Source organism: Mus musculus, chromosome 19 (assembly GCF_000001635.26).
Source record: "Mus musculus strain C57BL/6J chromosome 19, GRCm38.p6 C57BL/6J".
Lineage (NCBI taxonomy): Eukaryota > Metazoa > Chordata > Mammalia > Rodentia > Muridae > Mus > Mus musculus.
Genome location: NC_000085.6, coordinates 59,753,370 through 59,775,121, shown reverse-complemented (window position 1 = coordinate 59,775,121; position 21,752 = coordinate 59,753,370). Strand labels below are relative to the sequence as shown.

The 21,752-nt window shown below is 42.5% G+C and overlaps 1 long non-coding RNA gene across 1 annotated transcript in view; it reads left to right on the top strand.

The window, feature by feature from the left end:
- Gm46662 overlaps positions 1–14,681 on the top strand; it is a 62,232-nt gene extending 47,551 nt beyond the window's left edge. The window contains exon 2 of the long non-coding RNA XR_001782711.1: positions 14,147–14,681. This is a non-coding gene — a long non-coding RNA (predicted gene, 46662). The remainder of the gene's footprint in view (positions 1–14,146) is intronic.
- Positions 14,682–21,752: the final 7,071 nt, after the last annotated feature.

Here is a 21,752-nt window from a genome sequence, read left to right as displayed (position 1 = left end):
GTGTCTGTATAACATCTGTCCAGGCTCTTCTGGCTTTCATAGTCTCTGGTGAAAAGTCTGGTGTAATTCTGATAGGCCTTCCTTTATATGTTACTTGACCTTTCTCCCTTACTGCTTTTAATATTCTATCTTTATTTAGTGCATTTGTTGTTCTGATTATTATGTGTCGGGAGAAATTTCTTTTCTGGTCCAGTCTATTTGGAGTTCTGTAGGCTTCTTGTATGATCATGGGCATCTCTTTTTTTATGTTTGGGAAGTTTTCTTCTATTATTTTGTTGAAGATATTAGCTGGCCCTTTAAGTTGAAAATCTTCATTCTCATCAATTCCTATTATCCGTAGGTTTGGTCTTCTCATTGTGTCCTGGATTACCTGGATGTTTTGAGTTAGGATCCTTTTGCATTTTGTATTTTCTTTGACTGTTGTGTCGATGTTCTCTATGGAATCTTCTGCACCTGAGATTCTCTCTTCCATTTCTTGTATTCTGTTGCTGATGCTCGCATCTATGGTTCCAGATCTCTTTCCTAGGGTTTCTATCTCCAGCGTTGCCTCGCTTTGGGTTTTCTTTATTGTGTCTACTTCCCCTTTTAGTTCTAGTATGGGTTTGTTCATTTCCATCACCTGTTTGGATGTGTTTTCCTGTTTTTCTTTAATGATTTCTACCTGTTTGGCTGTGTTTTCCTGCTTTTCTTTAAGGGCCTGTAACTCTTTAGTAGTGCTCTCCTGTAATTCTTTAAGTGACTTATGAAAGTCCTTCTTGATGTCCTCTATCATCATCATGAGAAATGTTTTAAAATCTGTGTCTAGATTTTCGGTTGTGTTGGGGTGCCCAGGACTAGGTGGGGTGGGAGTGCTGCATTCTGATGATGGTGAGTGGTCTTGATTTCTGTTAGTAGGATTCTTACGTTTGCCTTTCGCCATCTGGTAATCTCTGAAGCTAGCTGTTTTAGTTGTCACTGTTAAGAGCTTGTTCTTCAGGTGACTCTGTTAGCCTCTATAAGCAGACCTGGGGGGTAGCACTCTCCTTAGTTTCAGTGGGCAGAGTATTCTCTGCAGGCAAGCTCTCTTCTTGCAGGGCAGGTACCCAGATATCTGGTGTTCGAACCAGACTCCTGGCAGAAGTTGTGTTCCACTCACTAGAGGTCTTAGGATCTCGTGTGGAATCCTGTTTGGGCCCTTGCGGGTGTTGGGCAAGACTCTGCTGGCAAGGTAGCTCGGGGCTCGAGTAGAGCGGAAGGGAAGACCTCTTTTTTAAGGCAGAAAATTTTCATTTTTACATCACTTTGTCCCAGGGGCTTTTGTGAATGACAAGATTTTTGTTCATGGTGTATGAAAATTGCAAGACAGTTTAAGTCAGTCTGTGAGTAGAGTTGGCATTGATTTGAATCCCTTCCTGTCTGCTTCTCTCCATTCCCCATTTCTCTCTTCCCTTCCTTTCTTCCTTCTCTTCTTCCTATCAGAAAATTTAAAGGTTGATGCTTAAATTCCTATGCTCCTAGCCAGCACATGGCCTCTCCATCCAGGAACTGTCTAAGTTGTGGTCAAGTCAAGGAATGTTAGGTAGCTGTGAGCAATAGAAGTTTCAGAGGGGTTGACTCCAGACTGGATCTGAATCACGCTTTGACTTGACTTTGCATCTCCATCTTCTAGACTAGTGCTCTTCCGTCACAGACTTTGTAAAACACCTATGCCCAGTGACTTTACAGCTCAGACCAAGACTGGGATTTAGAAGGGTCAAAATTATCTTTTGTTTTTACTTTCTATCAGCAATATATTTTAAAACCCCAATTTCTCTTTATCGTGCAGCCAAAGAGTTAGTAGAAGCAGATTAGGAGGGAAAGAGAAGGGGAGAGGGAGAGAGGAAGGGAGAGAGGGAGGGAACTGCCTAACTGGGAGGGCACTTTGCACAAGCATGGATGTAGAAGTTGTGAAGCATTTATAGTTTTTAAAGAACGTGCCTCTTTGCAATTAAAATGTTACCATCATATTTAATCACTTTCCTCTATAATCTCAGGGGTCTTTATGAAACGTACTAGCTTCACAGAACCATAAAAAAAGAGTTGTCGAAAGATAACAAGACACTACATACCACCTGAGGAGAGAGAATTTTCTTCTCAAATGTCTCATATTTTCTTTTTTTATCTGACCTTTGCCAAGGAGGCACAACCTACAGGTGGTTGGAAAAGGCTGAAAATAAATGATGCATGTGTTTATTTGTACAGGGACAGCTATGGCTGAAATCAAGACCAGACCTGACAAAGCCATCATCCCATATCTTCCTCAGGTTTTTCTTGTTTTAATGTACCATTTTGCCAACTTCAGGTGTCATTGTCCTTTGGTTGTCAGTGTCCTTGAAATAAAATTCCTTAAAAAATTACATACCCTGGTGAGGGGGTGGCTCTGATGCTAAAGTCCTATCCTCCAATTGGTTCTTGATTTGTCAGTAAAGAAGGGTGGAGGCCAATTGCTGGATGGTAGGTACAGATGGGACTTCTGGGTCCCAGGAGGAAAAGGCTGGGAAGGAGAGAGGAGTTGTCTGCCATGCTTTGAGGAAGAACACAACAACAACCATGTGAGGTGTGGGAGTGGAGTGAGCTAGGGCCTGTGGCCACTGCTACAGGTAGGTGGTCAAGGGTGTTTGACAGGGGCTAGGTAGGACTAGCCACTAAGTTTAGGGTAGGTGAAGAGACAGAGATAATAAATTGGTAGGAGCATGCTTTTTCAGGAAGGAAATATCTGTGTCCAGCAATTGTGCCAAGAAGGCAAATTGTAGAGGAACAACGTGTGTGTGTGTGTGTGTGTGTGTGTGTGTGTGTGTGTGTGTGTGTGTGTGTGTGTTTAATCTGCAGATTCAAGGGTCTCTGGTGGGAGCTGGTAGCATGGTCACCTCCCAGAACAAAGATTGGTTGAACAAAAGGGAAGCCTCAAGGGGATAGTAGAGTGGCCGGTCCTGTGGCTAAGGTAGTAGCTTTTAAAACCACATGCAACACCCTTGTATTAGTAATTTTTATCATTGCTATGATAAAATACCTATTAAAAAGCAGCCTAAGGACAAAGGTGTTTATTTTGGCTCCTATTATGAGAGTTCAGTTCATCAGGGTGGTAAGGGATGCCAAAGCAATAATAGCTGTAGAGACAAGAATGTTGCACTGCACCTGCAGTCAGGAATCAGGAGTGAATGCCGGTGCCCCCTCTCTTCTTATAATACAGTCTAGGAACCCTGACATGAGATGATGCCCTCATCCAGGGAAGGGCTTCCCCCTCTGGAAACACCCTCAAAGACCCACCCATAGCTGTGTCTCATAAGTGATCCTAAGTTCCACCAAGCTGACAATCAAGATTGGTCATCTCAAGTCTGCCACTTGTTAACTTGACATCCCAACATAGCACTTTTAAATTGCACCATCCTGTCTGTGGTACTCACCGTGTCATGATGAATCCATAATGTTAAGTTACATTTAACAGTAAAAATTTAGTTTGTCTTTAGTAGTTCTCCAAATCTTAAAAGTCCAAATGTTGCTCAAGAGTCCAGATTTAAAGTTCATCTCTAAGACCCTGGAGTCTCTACTAAGACTTCAGGCAATTTCTCAACTATGAACATGTTTTCTTCTTCTTCTTCTTCTTCTTCTTCTTCTTCTTCTTCTTCTTCTTCTTCTTCTTCTTCTTCTTCTTCTTCTTCTTTTCTTTTCTTTTCTTTTCTTTTCTTTTTTAAAGTTATATATTTCTGATTAACAACACCATTCCAAAAGGAAGGAAAGGAGGCACAGCAAGGAAAGATCAGGCCAAAGGCATAGCAGGGCAAGCACAAAATTCTGCAACTCCAGGTTCAGCATTTGGGACTTTTGTAGTCATCTTCTGGGCTCAGGTGGACTTGGCCCCACCTCTCCATTCCTACCATCTGTGTCATCTGCAACGCACATGACTTATCTAAGGCTAGCTCCACTCTGGGCCTGAAGCTTTCGTTGGCAGATGTCCCACGCACAGTGCTGGAATCTTCGGCATCCTGGATCTCCACTGCAACTAGGGTTTTGCTTTCACAGCTTCATGCAACAGTGTGTCAGTTTGAGGTGCAATCTGGCAGCCATCCATTGCACTCTGTGCACCTTGTGCTGAACCTAAGCTAATGTTTCCTTGAGCGGTTCTTTTCAAGCAGTGAACATCTGCAGTGACATTCTCTCTCCACATCTGCACAAGTTGGAGGATTTGATAGATGGGGTCCTGTCCCTCCTATCTTTCTTATTGTTCCAGTGGGCAGCGGGAGGTTTTTCTTTAATATTACCAGTAACAGCTGCATCTGCTTTTTCTGCATTTGCCTCCTCTGCCACCTTGAACTCACTCAAAGCTCCCTTCCTCACTAAAAGCAACTTACGGAAGGATTCAGTTTGGCTCACAGTTAGAGGATATAGTTCATTGGTTGGGAAGGTGTGGCTTCAGGAGCATGAGGCATGTGACCATGCTGCATCCATAGTCAGGCAAGGGAGAAACACGAATGCTGGCGCTTGCCGGCCCATGTCTTCTGCTCGCCTGTATCCTCTGCCTGCAGCTCTCATCCTCCTTAGGCCCATGTTTGCTGCCTGTCAATACCCTCTGCCTGCCTGCCCATGTCCTCCACCTGCCTGCATCTGCCCTCCAATGCCCTCTGCTCACCAGTGTCCTCTGCCTGCCCGCCCGCATCCTTTTTGTTCATTCTTGGTCTCCATCATAAAGAATGGTACTACCCATATGCATCAGGGTTGTTCTTTTCGTCTTAGCTAAATCTCTCAGAAATGCTTGCCCACACACCAGCACACAATGTTCTAAATCCCATCAAGTTGACAGTCAAGATTAACTGTCACACTATTGTCCCCAAATAATCCTTTTTAGTAGTAATGCTTTCTACATGGGTCTTCTCTGCCCACTCTTAATTCTGCAAAGAAACTCACACATTTATGGCAACATATTCTTCCCCTTACACATGATGGCACTGAAAATACAAAGATGATTGTGACTGCCTTGCTTTGCAGAGTGCATGACCTACTGGTGTGGAGGGACAAAGGTACAAACATCGAGTCCTTTATTCAGACAATGTTTATTATATGTGCTTCATGTACAATCTTGAGACAGGTGATTATTACATAATATGGTTATTCTAGCACACTGACAGAGATGTTTTCTGCCTATCATGGGGGAACACAGAAGGAATGGGAAAGAGAAGGAGTAGTCTAGATGTCTAGGAAGAGGTGATATTCTGCCGAAAGTCTGAACACTTGACAGCTATCTACAGCAAGATTGGAGAAAACAGATTCCAGGGACTAGGAAGGTCAGACACAGCATCACTAAAAGAAGAAACAGACAAGGCGTACACAGAGATGACAAGTAATTTGATTTCGCTGTACTGCAAACTAAGATGCAAGAGCTGGGTGGCATTTTTCATGTGATCAAGAATACCCCTGTGTTTGAGCATTGCTTAAGCGCTGGCATCTTTAGTCACACTACTGCATATCTACTTGATAGATCTCATCACAATATGCTATTATTGTCATAATTCAATGATCGATGTCTTCGCTTGCTTCTAAATTATAAGTTCTACTGGGACTGGACTAGAACCTTCATGTGATCTCACACCTAAGGCCTCTAGGCCTAACACAGACAACTAATGAAATGCAGACAATGATCAATAAACTGGCCAAAGAAACAGACCCAAGATATTAAGCAGAGGATTCAAGTTGTAGTCTGGTGTTTCCTAGAGAACATGGTAACAGTGTGGAGGGAAGGGATGAGGGGCACAAATAGGAAGTTGGAGCCATTGTGAATTGGGCCAAGCAACAGTGCTGGAATGATACTGCAGAGGCCCGAGACAGTCATGATGCCCTAGGGAAGGGGGTGCTGTCAGTGGGTAGGGGCTATGCTTGATGGGATCCCAGCCACCAAGTCACAGGTTAGAGTTGGCAAACTTTTCAGAGCACTCCCAGCTCATTAGCCTTGAAAGCTTTACAGATGCTATCCATCTCTAACACAGGTCGCAAGGCAGGGGTGAGAGGACATCTTGGGTTTCAAGAAGATGAGTGGGGAATGCTTCAGAGGGCTTGCAGATGCAGCCACAAAGTGAATCTGGAGAGGGGGAGGGGGAGGGGGAGAGGGAGAGGGAGAGGGTGTTTAGGGAATCTGGAATTGACCAGGAGTTACTATGACTGAGAACATCCTCTGGGTTTCTATTTATAGATGAGGAAACTAAGGCTTTGAGTGGCTTTTGGACTTCCATGATATCTTCCAGTAAGTGGTGATGGCAGTTTTCAAGGTCTGACTCCAGAGGCCAAGTTTCTTTCCTCTGATTTCTCAAACACTCAGCTGCTGATGTATGCACTCTTCTTATCGGGGTGGTTTGACCAGGTTCTAGCCATTGCCATTAAAAGCTGAAAATGCTGATGGTCCCTGGGGCACACAGAAGTCCTTGGCTACAATCCTGATCGTGTAGCCTGGTGTTCACTTACTCAGTATGCTGGGTAAGAAGGGCCATTAGAGACTTCTCTTAGAGTCTGAGTAAAGAGTGGGTGTTCTTCTCCCTTAGGAAAAATACCAATGTTGGAACCAAGCAGTAAGTGTTCTGATTTTACCTACAGTCCACTTCACAATATGGCTTCTGTCCAAGATCCAGTTTGCATGAGTTCCTTTGTGATTCTAATGCAGGGAATGAGCTATAGTATTAAAACTAGCTTTGTGAGTCGGGCAGTGGTGGCACATGCCTTTAATCCCAGCACTTGGGAGGCAGAGGCAGGCAGATTTCTGAGTTCAAGGCTAGCATGGTCTACAAAGTGAGTTCTAGGACAGTCTAGACTATACAGAGAAACCCTGTCTCAACAAAACAAAACAAAATTTTAAAAATTAAAAAGAAGTTTTGTGGAAATTGCATATCACTGGGTACAAGTTATGACTTGAGCCATTTTTTCCGCTTTGTGCTGTTCCCGCAAAGGATCATTGTTATACATTTCCCCATAGTAAAATGTAAAGCTTAGTAAAATGAGCAACCAAAGCTTCAAGATTCACAAACATTAAACATGTTCATATTTTAAAAGAAATACCTTTGTAGTTAGCTCAGATGGTGCACAAATGGCTCTTTTAAATGTCTGCATGGGCCTGTGCATGTTGATCAGCTGGTAAAGCCCATGCTGAGCATTTAGGAATTCCTTGACTCTACCCAATACTAAAACATAGAGGCTTACTGGTGATGATACAGTCTATGGGCATCAAATTGTTACTGTCTGTTTCCAGAAAGAGTAAAAAAAAAGTGCATCATCCCGAGTTATCACCACCCTGTTATCATCACCGAGTTACTCTTGGGCCCCAGTGAACCAGTTGCCCCCATGGCTAGCCCCATCTCACTGTTCTCTTGTGGTTGATTCTGCTCATACTCCTAGCTATCCAACCCTGTGGTCAGCGGTCCCGAATCCCAGTAACACGGTAAAAATCAAAACCCTACAGAATTGTAATTTATAAGTCAGATTTATATCAGTAAATTCTCACCCCACAAAACGTCCACACAATTTACTCAGAGCCAATTAATATTGATATAAAGTACCCACCTAGATTGGATACACTGTCCTGTAATTATCCATCCCTTAAATGATATTCATAGCTACCTGTAGCTATTTAAAGCCATGCGGAATCTGGATCACCTCCCTCTCCCTCCATCTTCCTTCCTTCTCTCTCTCCTTATCCTCACTCTCTGTCTCCTCCTCCTCCCCCAAACTTTTCAGCTCCACCTTCCCTTCCATTGCCCAATCACCAGCTATAGCCGTTATTTTACAAGTTAAGGTGGGGAGAAAGTTCACAAGAAGTCACCTGTGTATGCAATGGTGTCATCGTTTGGAGGCTAATTATAGGATGGATCCCTGGATATGGCAGTCTCTAGATGGTCCATCCTTTTGTCTCAGCTCCAAACTTTGTCTCTGTAACTCCTTCCATGGGTGATTGTTTCCAATTCTAAGAAGGACAAACAAGCGTTTGTTGCAAGGACCATGATATAGCTGTCTCTTGTGAGACTAGGCCGGGGCCTAGCAATCACAGAAGTGGATGCTCACAGTCAACTAGTGGATGGATCACAGGGCCCCCAATGGAGGAGCTAGAGAAAGTATCCAAGGAGCTAAAGAGATCTGCAACCCTGTAGGTGCAACATTATGAACTAACCAGTACCCCGGAGCTCTTGACTCTAGCTGCATATGTATCAAAAGATGGCCTAGTCGGCCGTCACTGGAAAGAGATGCCCATTGGACAGGCAAACTTTATATGCCCCAGTACAGGGGAACGCCAGGGCCAAAAAATGGGAATGGGTGAGTAGGGGAGTGTGGGGGGAGGGGGGGCTTTTGGGATAGCATTGGAAATGTAATTGAGGAAAATACGTAATAAAAAAAAAAAGATAGAAAAAAAAAGTCACCTGTGTGTGAGATTCACTCCTTGTCCAAAACCCCTCCTGGGAAAGCAAAATTAGCATCAAAACACAAGCAACCCCAGGGCTATCCGCAACACTTCCCCTTCTCTGCCCAATTAAAGGACTCTTTTATCTCAAATATAAATTGAGCACAACTGTTACCCTTTTATAATTTATAAAGTACAAGATAGACCTAACACCCAATCCATCATTTTTGTCAATTAAATAGAATACTCTGTCATCTATCCTAACTAAAAAGACTTATAAATCTCTATGTTATGTCCTGCATTAGCTTGTATAGTATCTGAAAACTATCTTCTCAAATATGTTCTCTCAATGCTAAATAGCCTGGGTTGGCTATAAGACTGTAAGTGGTCTTTCAACCCCGTCAGAAATCTGAGAATGACCAACATTATCTGAAAATATAGGAAACCTAACAGGGCTTCCAGAACTGAGACAAATTTTAGAGACAGCTGCCTACCTATACTTATGCCAGTAAGTGGGAAATTGGAGCATCAGTCTTCAGCCTTCTGGCCTAGAATATTCTGACAGACCTTGAAAAACAGAAATTATTAAGGATTAGTTTATTCTGTTTCAGCAGAACTAAGCTGTCCTAACCTGAAACTGTGTTCTCTCAAGGATGGTACAGGTCTGCAGGAGAGATAGGCAATTTCTGCCCAGTGGCCACCTAGCCACAATGGACAGCCTCACCCAGAAGTATAGATGCTCAGCTGCTTCTTTGAATCCACGAATTAGAAGCTGTTAGGAGTAGATTTGTCTACTCCTACAACAACAAGTGAATAAATGACATTAAACGTCACATCCTGTGGATTTCTGACATTTGTGAAAACCAACTATCTATGTAAAGTGATCTGGACAGTTGATCATTTAGCTACCCTCACCTACTTCTAATTAAAATATCTGAAAACACCCTAACAATAAACTCAGAGACCTGAATTTGTTATCTGGCCCTTAACTCACAGGCTTAAACATCTCAGATCAGTTTATGATAGGTTATAGAAGGACTTGGTACAAACTTTACACTTTAAAAATTTTTGTATCAATAGAAGAAATTTATACCAATGAAACCTTGAGTCTGCTTCAAAAATAAGTTCTGTACCAAAATAAGAAACTATGACATAACTTAGTAACTATTGTAAAGATTTCTACCAAATGAAATTATGGCTATACAATCAATTCTAGCTATTCCTCCCTGTTCCAATTATGACCATTTCTAAATTCCCTAGAAAGGCAACCTTAGAATAACCACATCCATTCCCAAAGCCCAGGGAACTGGGAAGATGACTCTTCATAACTTCTTCAAGCTGAATACGGGTGTTGAGATATCTTTGAAAGGGGGAGGGTAGAGAACATGCAGGAGTTGGTTGGCCTTAAGAAGGCCACACCAACAATTGTTTTAGTCTCTGATGTCTGTGTCCTGACTGGATCTGGCTGAAGTCCAAGACACTAGGAGTTCAAGCAGGTCAGTTCAGTGTGTCTGATGATGAGACTCACCAAGGCTGTATATTCTGTAATATACAAATCTCAAATCAAAATTTTAGTATCACCAAGATAACATTTTTTGTTTGATTCTCTGGAATCTAGTTCTGCAGGGGGGTCTCCCTGCGTCATATCTGATCCATATAACTCTGGAAGGTATATAGACACTAATCACCTTTTCTAAAAATCACAAAGACAAAAACTTTTTTCCCAAATCAGCATATCCTTGAGCCAGTAACCAGAAAAACCTTTATTTTGGCCTCTCTCCCAGAGGAGTAATACAACCACAAAACTCAAATTCACACCCATTTTGAAAATTAAAACAATTCAAAACAAGTGAAATAAACTAAAATACTTGTGTGCCTATTCTTAGGATTTTTCTATTTTGCCATTTAGGATAATAACCCAAAATTCCTATGGAGCCCACAGTAGACAGAACTTGAGTATTCTGTAAGACTTATTAGAGCAATATATCTTTTTTTAAAAATTTTTATTAGGTATTTTTCTCATTTACATTTCCAATGTTATCCCAAAAGTCCCCGATACCCACCCCCCACTCCCCTACCCACCCACTCCCCCTTTTTGGCCCTGGCGTTCCCCTGTACTGGGGCATATAAGGTTTGCAAGTCCAATGGGCCTCTCTTTCCAGTGATGGCTGACTAGGCCATCTTTTGATACATATGCAGCTAAAGACAAGAGCAGTGGGGTACTGGTTAGTTCATATTGTTGTTCCACCTATAGGATTGCAGATCCCTTTAGCTCCTTGTGTACTTTCTCTAGCTCCTCCATTGGGGGTCCTGTGATCCATCCAATAGCTGACTGTGAGCATCCACTTCTGTGTTTGCTAGGCCCCGGCATAGTCACAAGAGACAGCTATATCTGGGTCCTTTCAGCAAAATCTTGCTAGTGTATGCAATGGTGTCAGCGTTTGGAAGCTGATTATGGGATGGATCCCTGGATAAGGCAATCACTAGATGGTCCATCCTTTTGTCACAGCTCCAAATTTTGTCTCTGTAACTCCTTCCATGGGTGTTTTGTTCCCAATTCTAAGAAGGGGCAAAGTGTCCACACTTTGGTCTTCTTTCTTCTTGAGTTCCATGCGTTTAGAAAATTGTATCTTATATCTTGGGTATCCTAAGTTTCTGGGCTAATATCCACTTATCAGTGAGTACATGTTGTGTGAGTTCCTTTGTGATTGTGTTACCTCACTTAGGATGATGCCCTCCAGGTCCATCCATTTGCCTAGGGATTTCATAAATTCATTCTTTTTAATAGCTGAGTAGTACTCCATTGTGTAAATGTACCACATTTTCTGTATCCATTCCACTGTTGAGGGACATCTGGGTTCTTTCCAGCTTCTGGCTATTATAAATAAGGCTTCTATGAACATAGTGGAGCATGTGTCCTTCTTACCGATTGGGACATCTTCTGGATATATGCCCAGGAGAGGTATTGCGTTATCCTCAGGTAGTACTATGTCCAATTTTCTGAGGAACCGCCAGACTGATTTCCAGAGTGGTTGGACAAGCTTGCAATCCCACCAACAATGGAGGAGTGTTCCTCTTTCTCCACATCCTCGCCAGCATCTGCTGTCACCTGAATTTTTGGTCTTAGCCATTCTGACTGGTGTGAGGTGGAATCTCAGGGTTGTTTTGATTTGCATTTTCCTGATGATTAAGGATGTTGAACATTTTTTCAGGTGCTTCTCTGCCATTCGGTATTCCTCAGGTGAGAATTCTTTGTTCAGCTCTGAGCCCCATTTTTTAATGGGTTATTTGATTTTCTGGAGTCCACCTTCTTGAGTTCTTTATATATATTGGATATTAGTCCCCTATCCGATTTGGGATAGGTAAAGATCCTTTCCCAATCTGTTGGTGGTCTTTTTGTCTTATTGACGATGTCTTTTGCCTCGCAGAAGCTTTGCAATTTTATGAGGTCCCATTTATCGATTCTCGATCTTACAGCACAAGCCATTGCTGTTCTATTCAGGAATTTTTCCCCCTGTACCCATATCTTCGAGGCTTTTCCCTACTTTCTCCTCTAATAAGTTTCAGTGTCTCTGGTTTTATGTGGAGTTCCTTAATCCACTTAGATTTGACCTTAGTACAAGGAGATAGAAATGGATCAATTTGCATTCTTCTACATGTGCCAGCACCATTTGTTGAAAATGCTGTCTTTTTTCCACTGGATGGTTTTAGCTCCCTTGTCAAAGATCAAGTGACCATAGGTGTGTGGGCTCATCTCTGGGTCTTCAATTCTGTTCCATTGGTCTACTTGTCTGTCACTATACCAGTACCATGCAGTTTTTATCACAATTGCTCTGTAGTACAGCTTTAGGTCAGGCATGGTTAGAGCAATATATCTTTACACAATCTTTAAAGCAATTAATTCAAGCCTTCACTAATATTTGCCTATAGGAAGCAGGTAGTTTTTAACTTGTTAAGCTGTCTGCCTAGAGTAGCCATCCTCTTATACCATTCATCTGTTGAGCTCTCTATCTGAAGCCACGGACATTTATTAGTTTATACTTTTTCATCGCAGGTAATTATCACTGCCCTCTCTACTTGGAGTCAGTGACTAATTTTTCCTAGCCTAGTTGTGAACAGTGGGCAAAATTCCCCATGTGATTTAGACAAAATCTGTATATAAATCTATCCTAAAAGCAAATAATCCCAATTTTATAACTTCACAGCTAAGCAGCTCCCATTCTCTGGCTCTCTGACTCAGAGCAGCCATCTTGTCTCTTCCCACAGCAGGGGACCTCAGAGACCTCTTTCTTTGTTTCAGGGTTCCTGTGCTTGAGTTCACATGACCAGCCCAGCGCCACCTTTCTCTCACTTAGAAAATAAAACTCTAACTCTCAGACTGATAATCTTAAATTTGAAGTGGATTCCTGTCACCTGTTGCAGGAAATATCAAAAATAGCACCATCTCACGCTATACCCAGCTACTCTCTGCCCGGGCAGTCTCACCACCTCTAGGCTAGCCCCAGGCGACAGTCTTCCCAGCTCTGGGTTGCCTGCCTCAGAACCACTTGTACCTTCTCAGCCATCTTAGTTGTGCTCAATTTATATTTGAAAGAAAGGGGTTTTGTTTTGTTTTGTTTTGTTTTTTTGTTTTTAAATCTGGACAGAAAGGGTAAAATGTAGCAGAATTTTTCCCCCAATTAATTTAAACATTAATACAAGAAGCCTGTGATTGGACAGGGAAAAGAGTTTCAGAGACAGAGACAAGGGACAGGTAGGGAGAAGGAAGGAAGATGGAGGAAAAGAAAGACTACCCAGATTCTGTGTGGCTTTAAATAGCCACAGGTTGCTATGAATATCATAAATGGATAGAATAATTAGGATATCTTGTCTAATCTAAGCAGGCAGCTTGTATCATTATCAATTGGCTCTGAAATTCTTAGCTCCACCTCTTTTTTCCCTGTCGAATCATAGGTTTCTTGTATTAATATTTAACTAATTGGGGGGAAATTCTGCTACAACTGTCTATAATATGACTTGCATAAAAGCTGTTGGACTAGTTTGGTTTTTTTTTCCCCAAGTTTGGAGAGTATGTAGTGGATGGACTGACTAAAATAAAGGCCTGTTGGCACATACACAGAAAAGTTAATGGCCTTGTATGCTAAGAACACTTACTAGGCAGTGATCTTACAAAGCACCAGTAACTGCACCCAAATCAAGAAGTCTTAAAGAGTTGTAGAGCCCTGTCCTGCCCATGAGATGCTTGGATGAGAACTTCTACAGAGGGTTTCAATAGAGGTGAAATCAGAAGGTGGCTAGGGCATGTGCTCTATAAGTACACGTGCTGTCTCTCACCCAGGGGCTTACATCAGGCCCAAGCAAAGAGCAGCAGGGGTCCTCGCATACTCAGCAATGCCCAGTGTTCTCTCTGAGCAAATCAGCAGCTGGGCTGGGATGACTGACAGCTGCTTACTCTACATAGTTTTCATTTTATAAATAAGATGACATTTTTCACCGTCACTGTAAAAAAAAATCAAAAAAAAAAAAAAACAAAACAAAAAACGAAACAAAAGAACAACAACAAAATAAACCCCATCAGTACTATAATGTGCTGTGCAGCATAAAATTCTAAGGTCTGAGGTTTATTTTCCAGCAGAGCAAGGTCATTCATTGGCACCCACATTGTCTTATGGTCACTGGTGCAAATGTCTATCTCTACTGACATTTACCCCCTTTAGCCATGAGATTCAGACACTAACTGCATTTCTTTGTCCTCAGAGCTGGATGGAAAGCCATATACACAGCGTTTTCCTCCAAGAAGTGAGAAATTGACAAAAACCCCTCTCGGTCTCAAGAACAAGCCAGAAAAGCCATATACACAGCATTTTCCTCCAAGAAGTGAGAAATTGACAAAAACCCCTCTCGGTCTCAAGAACAAGCCAGAAACTTGGAGACGGATGGTCCAGAGTCAGGGGAGCTTATTATTCATGAGGACTGTCTGACCACATCATGAATGGGTAATGAGGATGCCACTGTCACCAAGGGATCAAGCCCAAAGCCCTGGAATAGCTATGAAATACAGTATTGTGTTTACACACTGTAACCTCATCCCACAAGAGCGAACAGCAAAGCCAGGCTTCTGTGTCCCACAGCTGAGCTTTCCTCTCTCTGGGTGGGCAGTACCCTGGCCTGGCCTGGCTATCCAAGAAACATCAAATGAACAAGAGCAAGGGAAGACCAATCAAAACTCTGTTACACCAACCTCAAGAAAACCAGGCAAGAACATGCAATAAAAACAATTTGCATTCTTTGATATATATATGTATATATATATCAAAGCACCACACACACACACACACACACACACACACATATATATATATATATGTGTGTGTGTGTGTGTGTGTGTGGTGCTTATGTGTGTGTGTGTTTATGTGTATGTGTGTGTGTGTCAGATCCATAAATACTTGGTGTTATTTTGCTAAAGATATCCTGATGGTGGATCTGTATATGATTTACATAAATGAGGTATTTGCATAAAGTAAATGAACAGATATAAATACATGCTTATAAAATGCTGATACCACTTACTACTCTCATAAAAATAAATTGTGAGGTCTGACATTTGATAGGCTATGTGGTTTCTGGGTAATCGACTCATGCTCCTGATGAATACTCAACTCTCTGTTGCCAAAAAGTAGCTGGAAGCTACAGTCTGGCATCTCCAGAGGCCTGTTCTCCTAGGCAAACTGTAAACACTGCGGAAAGGCAGTATTCTATGCAATGGAGAGCTCAGCTTTGAGCCTTGACTATCCTGGTGGACACTGGGGCCAGATTTCCTGAATTCCTGTCCTGACTCTACGGTTAATTCAATGTTCAGTTAGGACAAGTCAGTTCATATTCCTTCAGCTTTCTCATCTTGTAGATATATAACTGGGATAGAGACTGCACGTGCCTCTAAAGCTGGCTGTTAGTTGAAAGGAGTTAATGTATGAGAAAGAACTTAGAATAATACCTTTCCTATGGAAAGCAAACAATAACTGTCTGGTCTGTTAATGTTCTTATGCCACCACTGGCTTGTTGGAAAAATAATCACCCAGAGCCAAATGCTTGCCTACCTACTCCCTCTGGCTCTTGACCAGGAACACTCTAATTTCCCTAGTATGGAAGCCCTGGTGTTGTGAATCTATTTGCTCCAGTTGAAACATTCATTTGCGCTTTGGTAAGCAAACAAAACATACAAGAATAAGAACGACCCTGAAATTAACAGGATTCCTAAACCCCTGACCCAAGCAGTAACAATTGCTGAGGAGAGGAGACTCTCCACCCAGCAGATCTGGGCCCTGCAGTGATGCAGCTGCCTCCAAGTCCCTCACTAAGTTAGACTTGGCTGCAATATTGTTTCTTTGGTTTTTCATTGGTACCCTATCTGGGTTGAGGTTTGTCCACGTCTCCCCAGGAAATGTCACACAACACCTGGAATTTGAGAAAGAAGAAGGAACACCAGTATTCAAGCTACAGCTGGGCTATGTCAGCTGGCAACTCTTCAGGGTGGGTTATCATGAGGAATTGCAGATTATGACATGAAACATTTAAATAGCACCCCAAGTGACTGATTTGCTTCTAGAGCTTTTGATGGATCCATGTGACTGATATGTGACAAAGAGTACTATTAGTAAGTAGTTCACCCCATTCAGATGGGGGAGAAGACACGAGAATCTCATCCTATCAGTGTGTGTTCCTTGTGCCCAATCCTGCTCAACCTTTGTCACAGCATAGTTACCGTGTTACCCAGTGGCCTTTAATGCAGGCCACCTCAGAATCTGAATACTGAATTCTACAGGGCTTCTCAAAAGAGTGTCACTGCTAGCTATCATCTCCTTCCATGCTCACCTGGTGGGATGATTACTTCTTTGAAGGGTGTTATTTTCTTCCATAAATTAAGCTGGGTAGTTATTTATGTATTTATCTCTACAAAACTTAGATGTAAAAATATTGGGTCTCTCTATTACTTTGGGTCACTGGAAAAATGGACTGTTATCTGGTGAAATCTTGAGCTTGCTTACTGATTTCTGGACCAGTCCAACTACTTATTTCTGCTTATTAGCTGTTCTCCAAACCATTTTACAAATCAACCTCTAATTTCTCCTTGATATTAGATATCAAGAATGTAGTCACCACAATGCCCCTGTTAATCAGGTCAGGTCTCCATGAAGTTATTCTGGGACCAACCCTACCTCCAGCTGTGGGGTCTGAGGGCATCAGAAGTATGTCCCGGAATAATCATACCTGTTTCACACTCGACCTGGCTGGATATCCCCTAGGGCAGTGTACGTGTTTTGGGGTCAGAATGGTAATTATCATAATAGCAGTTCTCAGTGACCCAGCCCTCAATATGGCCATGCCATGTGCTTTGCACATGCTGTCTCAACTACCCTGTGAAGCAGCTTTGTAAATTGTATACTAGTAGAGACAGAATGTTAGAATTAAGGTCTTGATGGGACCATAGATGTCACAATCACAGTGGGACTTAATATCTTAATGCTCTGTTCTCTTCAGGCCATGGTGAAGTTCTGAAGTCTTATTGGCCCCTGGCCCATGATTTCCATCAGACCCTCTGCATGGAACTAATGTACAGATTCTTACCTGGCTACTCTTAGACCTTTCAAAGAATTGTTGCAAAGATCAAAAGAGGAAATGAGTGAACAAAACACTAGCACCAATGCTAACCATCAACGTTAGCATTCCACTGAGACTTAGATGTTGGAAGGAAATGACACTTGATTGAGGCTGCTGCTTGAATTTCAGTTGTAGAATTCCAGCCCTAACCCTTCTCCTAAGTTCCATTCTTCGATATCCCACAGCGAGCTAGACCAACATCTGGATGGATGGAGCAACACTAACATGAGCTAAGGGGCCTCATGTTAAAGGAGCACTGACTGGTTACTACCCTGTGCCAGCACATGACAGCTCCTCTCTTCCCTATCCTACATCTAGGACAGAGTCCAGAGGCTTCTCTGATATGTGGATTTTATTCTGACAAGATGCTCTGGGCAACTTCAAAACAACTTGCAAGTTCCTATAAGAGCAACATCAAGTCTCCAAGGGTGATAGATATTAGACACAGTAACAGATTCCTGAGCCCATCCAGTTGGAATCAAGAAAATGCACTTCATAAGTTTCTTAGATGATGTTACAGAACCACAAGTGAGGCAATGACCACTCTATGGGTTACCTTTCCTAGGTCAAAATACCAGGCAAACACAGTTTAAGGAAGAGGTTTCCTTTTGGCTTATACTTCAAAGGGGATTCAATGTATCATAGCAGTGGGTGAGGTGGGGAAGCAGTGCAGTAGAAGGCAGCTTGTCACATGGTATCCACTTCATGGGGATACAGTGTAGAATAGTGTGTGTGTGGGGGGGCATCAGTGTAGTAGAAGGTAGCTTCATGGGAACAGAAAGAAAATAGGAAGTTGAGCTTGCCTATAAAAATTTCAGGTTTTGCCTTTAGTGACCGACTCCCTTCAGCAAGGCTCCACCTCTTAAAGACCCCACAACCTTCCAAAACAGTGCCACCAGCTAGGGACCAAGTGTTCAAACAAATGAGCCCAGGGGGATTTTTTTTTTTTACATTCAAACCACAGCCACCAATGTGCTCTTCTATACTGTCTCATAGTAAGCCGCAGTGAAGTTTACACAGAGCACTTAAAAGAGAATGTTAAGTGGTATTTAAATTTATTTTTGTAACTTAAATAATTGTGGAGCTTGAAGGCATTAAGAAGTGGATAGGCTTTTGAGAAAAATCTGCATATAGATCTAGATTTTTATTGCTTTTGGTCCCAAGGGGCATTTTCTTTAAAAGAGAACCCAGTGTTTACATTCATTCATTCACGCATGCATACATTCAGTTCACTTAACACTTTTATATGTCAGTTGATAATGAAATGGGTGAAGAAGACACGATTCTTGTTTTGAAAATAAGAGCTGTCATCTGGCAGAGGAGAAAGACAACTTGTTTGGAAGGGCAAAGTGGCACATCTCAGATTTCCCTCTGGGCTACCCACCATATTGTTCTTTCATGTGACAGGGGGTGGGGGGTGGGGGGTGGGGGGGAACCAATGCTTAGCATTAATGGCTTGAAATAGATTCCTGCTACTTGTCTTATTTAACATGTTGCTACAATCAGAGTCTGTATTTTATCCAAATGGTGGGGTTGAATTATTCCATAGAGCATATGGCAAGCCCCTTGGCAATGAAACTCCAATTTAAAGCAAGCTCTACAGTCACAGCAGCAGATTGGTAAGAGGAATAGGTGGGTGGGATTTGGGACCTGTATCTGAGTAAAAACTGGGAATCGAAGATTCCTCAAGAACATCAGGCTGGAATTGTAGCTCAACAGTAGAGTGTTTGACTAGTAAGTGTAAAGTTTTGAGTTTGATCCCTAGGTGAGTAAAGATGGTGGTATGCACCTATAATTCCATCACTCAGGAGACTGAAGCAGGAAAGTCGAGAGACTGAGTCTAGCTTGGGATACATAATTCAAACATGTCTCAAAAGAGGGTAGTGAGGTATAGCAATACAGTGGTAAAGCACTAGTCCAAATTATATAATACCCCAGCTTGATCCTTAGCACAACCAAACCAAACTATCCATTCAACCAACTAACCAAACCATCCATCCATCCATCCATCCATCCATCCAACCATCCATCCAATCAATGGACCGACCAACCAAAACCCACTGAGTGAAACAGCTGGAATGAGAAGTGCTCTGTGGGTGTGTACATGAGTGCTCGTGTCAGATAGAAAACAGAAAGCTTTGGGAGGGAAGGAGGGTGCTGCAAATAGATTAAGGTGTGGTTGCTAAACTCAGGCTATTTGACTCACAGTTAAGGGCTGGTTCTCGTTCCTACCCCTTTCCCATCTCACAGTGGTTCATCTGGTCCCCTCAAAGTGGAATCTCCCCACAACAATGACAGCAGCCACCAAGGAGGGAGCGGGAGTAGGTTGGAATGGGCAACCCCCCTCCCTGTGACATCCATCAGAAAGGGCTTGCTTTTGAGCACTGAGAGAGGAGGGAAAATAAGCAGAAGTAATTTATTCGGGATCTTTGAGAGGATAATAGCCAATTATTTGTTTATAACACTGGTTAAATTTTCATTAGGCAGATTAATGGAATATCATGTACTGTCAACATTGGACTGAGGGGTGGTCTGTAAGAGATAAACGGGCAAACAGGCGCTGTGTCTCTCTGAGTAAATTAGTTTCTGCTTTCCTGTTTTTTATATGAAAATGGGAAAGGTGGTCAAGGTGGCGCATTTTAAAGCAGGTCTCTAGATGGGCCAAACTGGTTAAATAGGAAAGCAATCCTGGTAATAAATACATTATAATAACTTAGCATCTTGGACATAATTTTGACTTCATAAAAGTCTGGGATAATGTCGATTTTTAACCCGCTCTCTTAATACACATTTCTTCTCCCTGAACTCAAATGCTGCTTGCTGTGAGGTGAAAACATATTCCTTCGGGGGGGGCCTAGTGTGTCTGTGACACAGACTCAGCGCTACAGCTGGGAAGCTAAGAGGATGCTTGGCGCTCTTGAGTCTAGCATTGTCAAACTGGATGGCAGGATATGCTGCTCCTGAGGGCTGCTATCAGGACCAGAATTTCCCTTGCTCAGCAAGCCAGAAGAGTTGCTTATCATCCTGGGAAGGAGACAGAAAGCAACCCTCAGAGGGTCATTTGATGCCACCTCTTTGGTTGAAGTTAAGACTCTTAATGGCAGGTGCAGAGTAGTGACCTTACTCCATGAAAGAATCAGCAGGTTGAGCTTTAGATTAAACAATTCTGTTGGCAAATTAGGTATTATTCCTCTCTCCATATCGTTGTCCCTATCTATTTCTAACTATCTTTTTGTGTGTATAATTCCCAATTAGCTGTTTTCTGACAATTGATATCTGCACTTAAGAAAAGCAATTGGCAATTACAAATATTACTGTAATTAGCACTCAAAAAATCACTAGTCTCCCCGTGTCTAGAATGCAACAGAAAACATGTTTGCAGCAGAAATGTGGACTTTTGAGGAGCCATTACTCAAGCTGAGGAGATGGCTCAAGAAGTTAAGTGCTTGCTGTCCAAACATAATGACCGACGTTTAGATTCCAGCACCCAGGTAAAAACAGGATGTGTTAGTGTATGTCCTGGAAAGTTGACAAGCTATTCCAGAGGCTTATTGGCAAGCCATGTGAGTCAAAAAATGGTATCAAGTTCAGTGATAGACCCTTCTGAGAGAGAGAGAGAGAGAGAGAGAGAGAGAGAGAGAGAGAGAGAGTAAGTAAGTGAAGACTTTGACAACTTTTGGTCTTTGTATCCACAAGTGACAAGGGTGTGCACGTGTGTATGCACATGTGTGTGCACATACACACTTGCACACACACGCAAACATGCATACACACACAAACCACATACACACTCACACACCCATACACATGCACACACACACACACAAACATGTAAAAGGCAGATGACAGAATGTAGCTTATGTCATCACTGTGAGGCAAGGAGAGTTTGAGAGATGAAGGGAATTAGAGATGGGGGAGGGAAGAAAAGAGGGGAGAAAGAGTGAAGTCAGTTTATAGGGGAGAAAGAACATTTGAAGCCCGGTGAGTCAACAGAATGAGAGCTATTGGTTTGAGGTTTGTTTTTGGTAAAATGCTATTTTTATTCAGCAAGTAAACCTTTTCTGGCCCACCTCTAGATACCCAAGAAACTTGTAAGTTGTAGCAGCACCTGTAAAGGGACACTTTTGGAAAGGGGGTGACACTACTGGGCCCGTCTGCAAGGCATTTTTCGAGCTTGTTTATTGGCTTCTCTTCACAGGAAGAATGCAGCCCTAAAGTAATTCCCAGCATGAAGTGGTTGCAAAACTACATCTGTTTTCCTATTAAGGACATATCATATTGGTCCAGTGTGACAGGCCCTTTTGAAAGGTGCTACTGGGGTTACCAGTTTCCTGTGCAGTTAGAGTGAGTGAGAAGGCAAGTTCTACTCTCTGGACTCTTCTCATTCTTCTCAACCATATTTCTATGCCTTTCACAGCAAGGGCAGAAAGGGTGGTGGATGAGAAGTCACCTGGATAGACAGTAGTAGGTATCAGGTGTGATTGTGTGACCAGGGTTTACTGGGGAAGCTGATTGGTTGTCCTGCTTTCAAACCAGCTCACATCCATACTTAGTTGTAGATTCCGGGTCAGAGAGCAATTAGGACGTGTGTTTTTAACAGGTGGATTGCACCGGGATGAGGAGAAGCTGCACCCTGAAGATCCTGTCTGCCTGCAGGATTGATGCGGTGGAGAAGACTCTTTCACAGCTCAGGGAGCAGGACCAC